At 42.1% G+C, this 13,501-nt stretch overlaps 1 protein-coding gene across 2 annotated transcripts in view; it reads left to right on the top strand.

Moving 5' to 3' along the window:
• The window catches only part of BACH2 (BTB domain and CNC homolog 2), a 182,590-nt gene that overhangs the window by 94,557 nt on the left and 74,532 nt on the right, over positions 1–13,501 (top strand). For both annotated transcript variants that reach the window (XM_052676992.1, XM_052676146.1), the window contains one exon: positions 5,774–5,925. The gene's annotated coding sequence lies outside the window, so the exon portion shown is untranslated. The remainder of the gene's footprint in view (positions 1–5,773; positions 5,926–13,501) is intronic.

Genomic DNA, 13,501 nt, shown 5'->3' with positions numbered 1-13,501 from the left:
TGGAGCGCTGAGGAGGCGGCATGCGGCGGAGCTGTGCACGCTGTGTGCGTGGCACAGTAAGCCTGATAGCAGCTCACGATTAATTATCTGCGTATAAAAATTCCCCTACTCACTGTTTTGCTGTTAGAGACTTACTGGCAAGATTTATGACTCTGGTGAGCATGAAGTACCATTTCCTTTTTCTCAACATTACTGTGTGTAGCCTTGCTGGCTTTTCTTATTAAACAGACCTGAGTTCACATGAGAGGGAATGTATTTTTGAACCCCTTTCCCACTGTGATTCTTCATTTCTTCTTTCTGTAATGGCAAGTGAAAATAAGCCACAAAGCATTTTAATTCCTTTTGACTTCCGCTTGCTTGGCATGGAGATGTAGAATCATCCTCCAAGAAAGCCCTTGGGGTCAGGCACACCTTTTGCTGCTCTGCATCTCAGGGCGGTGTGAGATGCACGAGGTTCACTGTGTCTGCTATGACTCTTTTGCTTCTTTTTGCTGTAGCAAGCTGAAATGGTCTCTACCATCTCAGAGAGGGAAGAGTGGTATTTGGCCTCTACTTTGTGGCGTTGGTGATCTGAAAGGGAGATGGGTTCTGGAGGAATCAAGGTCAAGTTCAATAGACTGTTCAAGAGCCTTTGTCTTTCAGCAGCACCTGTCTGCTCAGATGATGTGGTCACTGCTGGAGCCAGAAAACTAGGCACCATTTACCTTACAGTTTGATGTGCAGTTATTTTGTTCAGCATTTGTATGAGCTGAAATATAATTCTTTCGCTCTGTGCTAGAGCACAGGGGACCATACATGCATCTTAGAGAAAGACTGTCTGTTTCTTCTTACCTAACATTAAGTATGTCTGTCTTCATTTCACACTCTAATGACTATTAGACTGAACTTCCTCAGCTGATGAATGCTCCTCTGACTTCACCCTGGTCAGAAGTCACCTGAAAATCACTTTCTCTGAAGTTGTGAGATGGTATATTTTTTCCTGAATACGAAGGAAAAGGGAGCAATGTTGAGCTATTGCCATATTTTCCAGTCAGAGTCAGACATAGTTATTTTTGTAATAGAGCTTAGAGGAAAACCAGTGGAAATGCCAGACAAACTTTCAAAAAAAAAAAAAAAAAAAGAAAAAGTGTTAATACTTAAATATTGTTCATCTTTCACAGCGTTTACTTATCTGTTTCCCACATGCTGAACCTTGTTGGAGAGTTTTTGTGGTTAACTGTGACCTGTTCTTTCATTCAGCATGTTAACTGTTTTCTCATTTTGCATTTTTAAAAAGAAATTAGTGGTAAAAGTCTGACTGAGATAATTGTTCAAGCACTGAGTGGGAGCACCCTTTCAATAGGACAGGCATAAATTCTTGTGGTTCACATGCATTGGGGCATAAATCCAGTGAACTGCGTCATTTAGTGCCACCATGGGAAGCATCCTTACCCGAGAGATTGAGCACTAGCAAATCCACAATCATTTTCAGAGGCTGCAGATTCTGTGACAGCAATTTAATCCTTATCGCTGAACCATCATATTTTGTCCAGCTCACATGTTTGTTAACCAAAATCTTTAAGGAGGAATATGTCAGAAGCCTGGATTTTTATCATATTTAATGCAAATCTGACTTCTATCATATGTTGGTTTTATCTGTTTTGGATTTTTAGTACTTTGCTGTGTGAGGCGTAAGTAATCAGATTGTGTCATTTGGTAACATGTTGTTTGGGAGTTGTCTCAATGAATCTGTTAACTTCCTTCTACATCTAGCCATCTTTTCACAGGTCATACTACCAAGGTGAAATGTTTTCAGTGGTGGCTTTATTTTAAGTAAAGTATATTTCAGTATTAAAGTCAGTCACATTTTACATGACGTCTTAAATGTTCATGCAGTACCATCTTCAAACTTCAGTCTCCCACCCACCTCTTCTAGCACAACCTGCCTGATGTGTCAGAGTTAACAGCAACCAGAGAACAGGATGGAGTCAAAAATTCCCCCCCCCACACATCCCTGGGCCCTTTGAGGGTTTTCCACTTAAGCCCTATTGGCACTGTTAAGTGCAGCTGGGGAAAATCCAGTTTGCAGACTGGAAGACTCCCCTGCCAGCACAGAGCAACAAAAACTGCCTTCATCTTCATCCAGTCAGCTCTATGTCTCCTGATGAGTTCAGTTGTGGTTTCTAGCCAGATTGATTGCTCCCATGGCTCTGCTATTATCTGAACACAGCCAGCTCAGGTGTGGGGATCTTGTGTAGCAGAGATGATCCTCATGGTGCCTCCCTGCTCAGCACTGTGCACATGAGCACAATGTGAGCAATGGACAGGTGTTCTGCTTCTCTTTGGTAGAACCATGAGAGTTACCAGGAATAAATTAAATGCACTGATAGGTGAAGCAGGCTGTGCATGTTTTCTGGTGTAGCTACAAAGATGATCTTGGGTTTAATTTACAGATTTCAGGAGAGATCCCATACTAGATGTCAGGAGGATTGAAAGTGCCTTCTCAGCCTCAGGCAATCCTTCCAGCAGTTGCAAAATACAAATGTTACACCGAAGCTGTTTCAACCAGAAAGAAGCATTCTTCAGCTTCACTTGAAAACATACAAAATGTAAAGAAAGCATGTTTGCTAATCTCTCATTGCATGTAACAGACAGGGATCCTTGGTGTGACTGGAACTGGTTTCTACATGCTTTTCTGTGGCAAACATTGTGCTCCATCAAGTGCAACAAGACTTTAAAAAACACAGATTCTGTTTACACATTTGTGCTCACTCTTCCTGTTCTCTGGTGTGCAGCCTTCCTTAAAAACTGTTTTCTCCTGCCTATGAGAAGCATACCAGCTCATCTTGTCACACGGGCTCATTTCATTTAGCCGTCATTTTTTGTGTCTGTGTTGTGAAAGTTGGTGTGTAAGCTAACCCAGCTGTGTGTTACTCACCTCCCTCACTGTCTGCCCAAATTCTCTGATTTTCTGATGCATGATTGCACTATTTTCTGGGCTTGAAAAATGTTTCCCACTAACCAGAGCAATACCCAGGTGTATTCATCTTGCTCTTCTAAAATTGCCTTTCTTGTTTTGTTCATTGCAAACTGAAGAACTTATCAGCTTTCCTCCTCTTAAGCATCAAAGCTCCTGCTGTTTCACACTAACAACCTCTCTTTGAAACATACCCACTGCATAACAAAAATCCAAGCAGTAAAGATGTCTTTAGCTTCATGCTTGCCTCTTCTAGAGGTGGTGTCTGGTGCATCTTCCTTTACACTGGCATTCTAAAGAAAGGGGAAAAAATATAACATATTTCAAAAATGTGCAAGAGGTTGTTACAATGTGTAAGTTAAAGGATAAAGAAAAGCTTAGAATGTCTTGTTTGAAGTGTTATTTTATTAACATTCTTTTGCATCTGTGAAGGCAGATGCTTCTTTTTAAAATAAAGACAAGGTTTTCATGTGTTCACCTTGCTGCAGGAGGTGAGTCTTGGAGTTGGCACTGGGGAATGATCTTGTGGCCTCTTGTGATCCAGTTGCATCTGGCCCACATGCACAGGTCTGGGCTCTGAGCAAGGCTTGAGAGTGCATCTTCATCCTGCACAGGATCCAGCTCTTCCTGGGCTTCAGGCCTGGCCAGCCAGCATTTTAAATGCTGAATCTTTTCTTCGTTGGATGTGCTTTTGGCTCATCATTTCATATAAGCTCAATTTTCATGTATTCTTTTTATGCTTTTAGTAATTGTCATGTTTTGGAAAGGAAATACTTTTAGAAAATGGAAAGCATGAAGCAGCCTTCGTGTTTAACGTAGGTGGGGGTTAGGTTTCATTCTACCCTAAACTGACCCCTCAGCCGAGAGATTCCTGCTTTTATGTTTTAGATCATGTGTAAAACCTGATGCTGTCTGGATCATCTTGTGTGGGACAAGTATATCTAGGGGACATGGGGAGAGATATGCAGCGAGACATTTGCAGAAGGGAATGAAATGTTTGGGATGTAGCCTCATGCTTTCTTACAGCAGTGAACATCAATCACACCTTCTCAGAAAAGTGTGGCACCGAGTCTTCCTTTCCCCTCTCTTTTTTTTTTGTTTCCCTCCTCCCCCACTTCTATTTATTCTCTTTCTTCTGATATGCCGTGGCAAGTGCGGTTTTAGCTCAGAAAACTAACTTGTCCTTGAAAATACAGACGCTTCCCTGATTTTATTCCTTTGGCCATTGACTAAACGGCAGTTATTTTTGTTGTACCAATGATTTACGGCTGAACAGATTTGCAGTTTATATTTTTAGTTTTATAGGCAATTTAGATAATGTATATTTGTAACCATAAATATTTTGTCCTCTTACAGTCTGTCAATGAATGTTATGCCCGGTTGGAGAAAATTACATAAACTAAAGAGATGCAAGCATTGCTTTCTTAGAGTAGCCTCACGATTCTTTTCAAGTACCTCTATAGGTAATGCTTAAACATAGCAGAATTTTGATCATCTGTTGGTAAATCACCTGGACGGGTGCCATCCAGAAGAAATAACCTACTTTTCTTAAGTGATCCAGTTCTCTACAAGGCTCAGAGTAGAATGTTGTCACATCAACGTTCGGAAAGTACTGGACTTTTAAAATCAAGATCTGCATACTTATTTAAAAAAAAATACAAATTTGCTTTCGATGTGCAGTTTGTGTTATTCTTTGGCTTGTTTCTGGAATCAGTAAATATTAAAAAAAAACGAGAGTTGCTACTGGAAGGTTAATTTTGCAAATTGCATAAAAATAACAATAGATTTTAGTAAAAAATCTAAACATAGTTTTTATCTGTCTTCTTTTACATCTTGCATGAGCTGTTATAATTCTGCAGATACAGCGCTTGCAGTGATCCTGGGAAGGTACTTATGTAGCACTGCTTGTTTGGCTGCTGTCCCCTTCTCTTCAAAGGCAAATACTCCATCTTTTCACTCCCAATCACCACCTTCAGTCAAAGCAATACTATTCAAGCATTCCCATGCTTTTCTCCAGCTGCTTACACCTCCTCTTATAGCCTAGCCTGATCTGAGGTCTGAGCCCTTGAGTATCTGTGGCAGCATGGTGAATTGCCGATAGGAACATGCACATTTTGCACTCTCTCCAGTTTTTGTTTTGACACTAGCTTGCAGTAGCTTTCCTGTAGTATGGCTGGAGGAACATGGCACACATTGCATTAACCAAAGGACACTGGACTGCACTAGTGGTTGGTTGTTTTTCTCTGAAGTTACACAGAATAAAATGGAAACCAAGGGACAGATTTAATGTTAATAACATAAATTCCTTGATAAAATCAAAGCCTTGACGAAAACAAGTATTAGTTAATCTGAAGTCTCTTAGATCATCTTTTGTTGAAAGGCCATTCTGGTGTGCTGCTAGAGCTTCTATAGTATGTGTGCACAAGTATGAGCGTATCTACAGTGTGATCTGCTAGATCACTGAGGTATTTTGTTTAGGCACTACACTAATACAAGAAAAAACATAGTCTCTGTTATAAGGTGACTACTGTTTACTGGCAAGAAATATGCAATGGACACGATGTAATTGCCATGTTTGACATGAAAACCTTCTATGTTAAAAATAAAGTCACACAGAATCACACAGAATTGTAGGAGTTGGAAGGGACCTCCAGAGATCATCGAGTACAACCCCCCTGCCAAAGCAGGTTCCCTACACCAGGTAGCACAGGTAGGCAAAGTCCCTGTATTGTTTTCAGAATTAGAAGGAAAAAATGGAGGGCTTTTGTAAAGATTTGATATTTGAATTTTTTAATGGCTGCCTTTGTTTTATTTTAGGTTGATATCGACTGAGTTGCCAGCACATTGCCCTGCAAAGCTTTGGAGGGCCACTTCTTAATGGATTGCTGTAGCCTCTTAATTTCTCCGCTGATCCTGTTCCCTGCATCGTGAGAACAATTTAGCCAGCACAGAACCTAGAAAAATTACATGTAAGTCATGACTCAAATTCGTTTCTATTTAAAGAAGAAAAAATGGGCTTGGGAGGCAAGGTGAAGGCAGTAAACATTGTACTTCAGAAAAATACTGTAAAGGATGTAAATGGCAAACATTAAGTGGTGAACAAATTGCTGTTGAAATAGTTACTTGCTATTCAGCTTGGGTGCTGATTGTCATTTTGAAGCCTTCTCTAAGCGTTTTCTGCTGCCATAGTAAGACTTAGCAGAAGGCACTTAAAATAGCTTCTCTTCATCCCATCTCCCTAAGATGTTTTCTCCACAACTTTGTATGTTTGCATGCACGTACCTTGGTGTACTGGGTTGAAGCCACACGTACTCTATGTAATTTTGGAGGCCAGCAGCATGACTATAGGCATCCTTGTATTTTTCCCATCATGAAACCCATAACCTCCTCTTTTGCCATGGTTTTCATAATGATTCCCTTGGAGAAGCCCTGGGGCTGTGTTGCTTCTCCTTTCCAACTGCTGCCCTGAAGAGCTCTGTAAGCATCAGTAGTAACACTGTCAACTCCATCTCCTTCCAGTGAGCTTCCCATGTGGGGCACAGAGCTGGCTGCTCCACCAAAAGTCAGAGCTGACATACATCAGTGACAAGCATCAAGAATGCTGCCGCCACAGGGTGTTTATCCTAGCTAGTAGTGTGGCTCAGGAGCCTGCAGCTTTATTAGTAGTTGCCAGTGAAATCCCATTGCTTCTTGCACATCGTTCAGGAAGGGACACTGCATGGACATTGCATGTCTGCATGTCCGTTCATATGGACATAGAAAAATTGTCTGTTTGATGTAGGAGAAATGTGCTTGGCTGTAAAGGCTGTAGTAGATTGGAGAAAGCTGTGCACAGATTTATTAGAGATAAAAGGAGCTGGAGACCTTCCTAGCACCACAATCTGCATGTTAACTCCTTGTGTGTGTTGAATGAGTAGATGTTTCCTGCCAGGTTGCAGAGCACACATTTCACCCCATCATGTCTAAATTCTTCTCTGAGGCTTCATGAAGCTTCATTCTGGGAAGAGTCACTATTCTAGAGGGGAGAAAATGGGTTGACCCTTTTTAATCTGTCCACAGTCCTAGGCCTTCTGGGAGGGATCTACTTGTGCAAGAAGCCTTTTGAGTGCTGCAAGGATGGCATGGATGTGGTGGTCTGGGCAATTTAGAGGATGGGACACCCGTCAGCTGCCAAGCTTGAAAAAGGCTTGAGCACAATTTTAGTGTATATATATATATATATAGTATATTTATTTTTATGTTTGTCTATATAATATACATATACATAATATATAAAATTTATAATAATGTACAGTACAAACATTTATTTGTTTGTTTGTTTGTCTGTGAGTGAAACCAAAATCTCATTGTGGTTGGGAGGTTTTTTTTCCTTCTGGATGGTGCTATGGAGCACAAAAGGCCACCTGAATTAAAGATGATAGAAAATTGTAGTTCATAGTGTTGAACTCTCTAACAGTTCTGCCTTAAGAGTAGAAGAGAAAACATGGAGAACAGGAGAAATCTTGCATAAAATCCATTGCCCAGCTTCAGAGCTGGGGCTGCTCGGGTCATGCCCTGCTGCCTTTAAGTAGCAGCAATGCTCCTTGTCTTGATGCATTCAAATCCCACATTGCTCGTGCTGTGCACTCTCCTGACCAGGCACACATGACAGCCAGCAGCTGGTCGGATAACTCCACCAGAGAGACTGCAGAGGAATGCAGGGAATGAGTGGTCGTGCTGGTGCAAGGCGTGGTACTCGCCTCTATAAGGACATCTGCTGTCCAGTGACCCCAGAGATGATCTTAAATCTTGTTATGCTGACTGTGGCTTCTGAATGTGTCAGAGCCATAGCTACCAAGCAGCAAAAAGGCAGGACCAAGAATTTCTTTGAAACCACTGGAAGGTGGGAGAGAATGTGGAGGTTTACAAATGAAAGTAAAAGAGCAAACTGTTTTTTTCTTGTCAAATAAGCAAGGTTGGCATCCTTTGCTTGTTTTTTCACTGCAGTAATAAATGCATACAATGCAGCATAATAACTAATCAAAGCAGGATAGTGAAGTCAACCACCACACTAGTTCTGGTCAGTTTTTCTTGGGTGCTTGCTAACACTGTTTTTAATCTTATGAACACATTTGTAAAATTGCTTCTCAAAAAAATGTTGTATTTTGAATTGACAGAATTTTTATGAGAAGTATACCTTATGTGAGGTACTTTGCTTATGTGACACTAAAAGTAGTGCTCAAAACAAAAAATGTTGCAAAAGAAGTGACAGGTTTTTTACTGTTAATGGGAACTCAGTTTTTAAAGAGAAGAGATGTCTTTTGGTATGACAAATCCTGGCAAAAATAATAGTGAAATAGGAGGCATTTGAGAAGGATAGAGTTGAGGGTTGAGATGAGTTGGTAGAAATGACATTTGCTGTGAAGGAGGCCTTAGAAGGTGTTGATTTGATTCTATTTTCCAGAAAAGGGAGAGTCTTGCCATTTCATTGTGAGCTAGACAGTAAATGGTGCAGTTATTAATCAAGCCTCTGATAACAAGCATCATCTGACTGCTTGAGAACCGTGGATCTCCCTTAAAACACGTTTTGCCTCTGTCTTAAGGGAAGAAAACTTGAAAATAAGAATTGTAGCAGCTAGGCAGACAGAAACAACGCTTTGTTCACTGGCCCTACTTAGCAACATTCCCATGGGATTTGGACGCCTTATGAACAGTTTTGCAGGCTTTTCTCATGATTTTTGAAAAGCCTGTAATTAGGTATCTGGCAAATTCACTAATAGAAACCCTTTCAGATGAACTGACTTTAAAAATTGCATCCTTTTAGTGGACTTGAAGAAGTAGATAGAAAGTGGAAGTCTCTCGTTCCTTGTCCACAGCCAAAGCAATCTGGTAGAAGTGCATAGGCAGTTTTTTCCTGCTGCTTCTCATGTTGTGAATAATCAGAAGTCTCCATTTCCAAGAGAAAAATCACGTTTAAGGACCAAATAAAATTGAAAAATCAAAAGAATTCTGTAGAAGCTGTCATAAAATGTGTGCCTTCCTTATTTATTTATATATTGATTCTTACTTTGTCTGTGCACTTGAAAGAGGCTAAGCCTCTACAACATGCCAGAGGCTCTGACTCCTGGAAAGCTCCAGTGTGGTCCCGCAGGTTGTCAGCTGTGCTTGGGGTGGCAGTGAGGGCAAGCCATCAGGTGCTGCCTTGATTCCAGTGTTCTTCACAAGCCTGCTGTCTGGCTTTTTAATAACAAGTTCTACTTGTAGCAATTACTTTGTTATAGCAATTCTGATCGGAAGAACTGCATTTTCCCTTGTTAATTAGCCCTGTTGGAGAGAGCTTGACCTATCTATAACAACAATCATACCATTTCTGCTTCTCCCTAGCTGCCATATATTTTGTAAGCATGTGTATCTTCCCTCCCTGCCACTGATTACTCAGTTTTTGTAATACTCAGGATGCTTATAGATTTAATCCCCATTAAAAAAATATGTATTGATGCTTTAATTTAAAGCAGAAGGTTTCTCTCTCGTTCTGACAGAGCAGATTGCTGAATGCTGTTACAGTGAACGTGCCAAGATAAAAAAAATATTTCTCCAGGTCCCCTGGGAGGTAATCATGGCAAGGTCGGACCATGTGGATAATGAGGGAGTGCAGGCATTGAGGAGAAGCTGCACTCTTGGCTGAGTGGCTAAGGAGCAACCAGTGGGCTGCTGAGGCTCTGTTGGGGCTCTCACCGATCCTGCAGCAGATGCTGGGGCCGGGCTCTGCAGCTGCCCTGCCAACACCACTGCTGAGCCACACAGCACTTCACAGCAACTTCAGCACCATTCTTACGTTTCCCACTTTGTTCTACCTGTTTTTTTTTCCTCTACAAGAGGCAAAAATAGCATACCAATCAATGGCAATCCAAGTGCAATAAATTGTCCTAATTTGTACTACTTATACAGTGCTGAGAATTCAGCAAGGACCTCTAAGTGCTTTGTTCCAAAAAAAGCCCACCCAAAACTCAAACTCAGAAAACCTCTGCAAGCGAAATTCGTATTTGCTAGGTATGAGTTCTCCAGAATATTTTAATTTAAAAAAAACCGAACTCTTGAGATTTGTCTTGCAACCATCTGTAGGCAGACATAAACAATGTAAAATTTGAAGATGCAGATTTTGATGTCATCCGCCTACTACAGGGACTGGGGAAAAATGCTGTCTTTTTTTAAATCTGTACTGAAAGGTCAGATAATTTCTTCAGTCAGTCAGTCAGCTTTCTGAAGGTGAAGTTGCATCCCCTTGAAAATCTACTTACCAAACACTCATCACTCTGGTTACCAAATCCAACCGTGATGTTCCCAAGCAGCACAGCTGTTGCTGAGGTCACCTGTCTTTGTACTACGTAGCAATCACCACTAGGATTCGATGTGAAATGTGATTGTATCGGCCACCAAATCTCACTTTTAAGCGAAAGCCTCCCTTGATCCTGGTATTTGTGTTTCTGTGTGGTAGCATGGAGCTGCTTGTTCTATTTTCAGGCTCAGTTTTTTGGGAGTACTCATGTCTGACTTCAAGCATAATGAAGATGCAAGGAAAGGTGGTCACTCAGCTCTTGGTGTGACGCTGCTGGTGTCCGCACTGCTGGTGTGGGCTTTTGTCTTGACAGGGGCTGCCCCATGCCCAGAGGTACATCTGTAAGAATGGGCAACTCCTCTTCGTGCTGAGCTATGCCATCTGTGTTTTGAGGAGTTTCACATTGGCACATGTCACTATTGTGTCAGAGTGCTTTCTGCATCATACTGGTGGCAGCAGTGATGTTACTTAAAGGACTTCATGAATTTTCTGTTATGTTTTCTTATTGGCGATTGGAATCTGCCTGCTGGCTTTCTGAGGGGTACTTGCAAAGTCCAAGGGTTGACAAGTGGTCAGGGGAAAGTGTCATTTTTCTGGTAGAGAAGGCATTTTTTTGCCTTGATCCTGGCACAGCAGGTGGTGGGCTCTGCCCACCAGCCCCAAGGCAGAGCTGTGCACTGCTCCAGGCATCACCCTCCATGGGGGCTTTCAGCAGCCTGCCCTGGCAGCCCTCCTGAGCTCTGCACTCACTGCTGCCACAAAGCATCTTCATAGATGCATAGAGTGGTTTGTGTGGGAAGGAACCTTATAAATGCTGTCTGGTTCATCCCACCCGTTGTAGACAGGGACAACTTTAACTAGATTAGTTTGCCCAAAACCCCATCCAGTCTGGCCTTGAATGCTTTCAGGAATGAAGCATCCACAGCTTCTCTGGGCAACCTGTTCCAGTGCCTCACAGCTCTCATAGCGAAGAATTTCTTCCTAACATGTAATCTAAATCTACTCTCTTTTAGCTTAAATTCATTACTCCTTGTCCTTTCACTGCAAACCCTTTTAAAAAGTCTCTCTCCAGCTTTCTTGTAGGCCACCTTAAAGTACTGAAAGATCATTATAAGGTCTCCCTCAGCCTTTCTTTGCAGGAGAAGTGCTCCTGCCCCCTGATCATCCTCATGGCTCTCCTCTAGACCTTCTCAAACAGCCTACTGTCCTTGTGCTGGGGGTCCAGACCTGAATGCAGTGCTCCAAATATGGTATCATGAGAGCAGAGCAAAGGGACACAATCACCTCCCTCACCCTGCTTGCCATGCTTCTTTTCATGCAGCACGAGATATGATTAGCTTTTTCCATTGGAAGCACACAGCGTTGACTTATATCCAATTTTTCATCCACCATGTTCCCAAGTTCTCTTCTCAGGGACGCTCTCAAGCTGTTCAGCACCTACAAGTCTTCCTACCATCTCGGAGAGCCGTCCTTTGCCTGCTGACTCGGTGTCACCTGTGTGATGATGCTGTTGTGTGATGATGTGTGTGGTGCAGACGATGTTTTTGCTGCCACAGGTGATGGGCTGCATGTGTCAGCCCAGGGCATTGAGTCATAGCCATGGCACTTCCCCTTGCCGCTAGGATGCGACAACCCGTGCACCCCTGGGGGGGACGACAGCGTCCTGCCTGCTCCCCCACCTTCCTACAGGACAGCCTGCCAGCTGCCACTGTGCATTTTTTTTTTTTAAATAAAATGCTGCGAGAGGGTGATGGTGAGCTCAACTTTCTCTCTAACCCAAACCAGCGAAAAGTAAAATCCATCTTACCACATCAGTTTTGTTTTCACTGCTGTTGAAGTCGCTCCTTTCCCTCTGGCAGAGCACTGCACAGTCATTACACGCCCAGTTTGGGGGTGGTGTGGTTGTTAGCTCAGCGGTGTATGACCCATTTATTTTCATAATACTGAGATACCTGTGCTTCTGTAGCACTCACCACACATTCCTGTGCCCCAAATCATTGCCAGAGAAGCCTTTACCTGCTTTCAGCAGCACTGCGCAAAGCATCAGATGCCCAAAGCAGCCAGTTAAGCACCTGACTTGGTGCAGGCTGCAGGAAAATGGTGAGCACTGAGGTCTAGCCAGCCATTAGTGGGCAATCTAAGGGCAGTAAAGCTGTATTTGTCTTAGAATATCGGGTTAAATGCAGATTACTAGCCTACTACAGAACAAGTTTCCTGCTGTGATTTGCGAAGAGTTCAAATGAGAGTATCAGGCTGCTTTCCTGGCTACAGCGCTTTGCATTCTCAGAGACAGCAAGATGATTAATAACAGTGCATTGTTAACTCTCCCCATCTCCAGACATGGCCTCACCTATACTCTTATTTAGCCTGATAAGACAGACCTTTTTTCATTATTTCTTTTTTGCTCTGTTAATTGGGTTGGCTTTCTGCGGATTTTCAGATGATAATTAGGCTCATGCTTGTGTTGCTTTGCAGAGCTGGTTAAATGAAAGAATCGGGCACAGGAGAGGAGGATAAACCAGCATTGTAGTAGATACGGGAGTTTTATGGATAAAATTAAAAAGTAATTTGCAAGGCGACTTGAAGTAAAATGGATTTAAACTTTATGAGATCATCTTTGACAGCAATTTGTTTGAAGTTCTTCCACTATGATGAGTGTAAAGGGATTTTTTTTCTAATTGCCAGTTTCTGGTAGAGTATTCAGCATATTTTCTCACAGGTAAGTGAAGTATTAACTCCTTTTACAACATTAGTTTGGGTCTGAATCTGGGGGAAAGAAACAGAGTTGCAGAGAGGCATCTTCTCCAATTTGTCATTTAGATGCTGATCAGCAATCAGCTAATTTAGAGAGAAACTTTACCAGATAAATGAGGGAAAACAGTTAATTACAGGTATGAAAATCCCACAGGATCCTTGACAGAGGAGGTACGCACTGTGTGTGAATATCTGCCCTTGATGGTTACCAGGATATAATAACACTCTAGGCACAAATTGGAAAAAAAGAAACAGCAATTAACTACTTTGCATCCCTTGTTCAGATGAGCCATGAGTTCTGGGTTTTTTGCGTTTATATACTTTTGCTGTAGGTGCTGGAAGTGTGGGTGGCCAAGAAGAAACAGTGGTTACAATAAGATTTTCCATTTATTGCCCTTTGTGTACTACTTAAAATAAGATTCAAGTGCTTCAGAATTTGTAGAGCAAGCATAATCGTCCTGCTAGCTCTGATGACT

The sequence above is a fragment of the Tympanuchus pallidicinctus genome, unplaced genomic scaffold, assembly GCF_026119805.1.
Source record: "Tympanuchus pallidicinctus isolate F22 unplaced genomic scaffold, pur_lepc_1.0 scaffold1, whole genome shotgun sequence".
NCBI lineage: Eukaryota > Metazoa > Chordata > Aves > Galliformes > Phasianidae > Tympanuchus > Tympanuchus pallidicinctus.
This window is presented reverse-complemented; position numbering and strand designations above follow the sequence as displayed.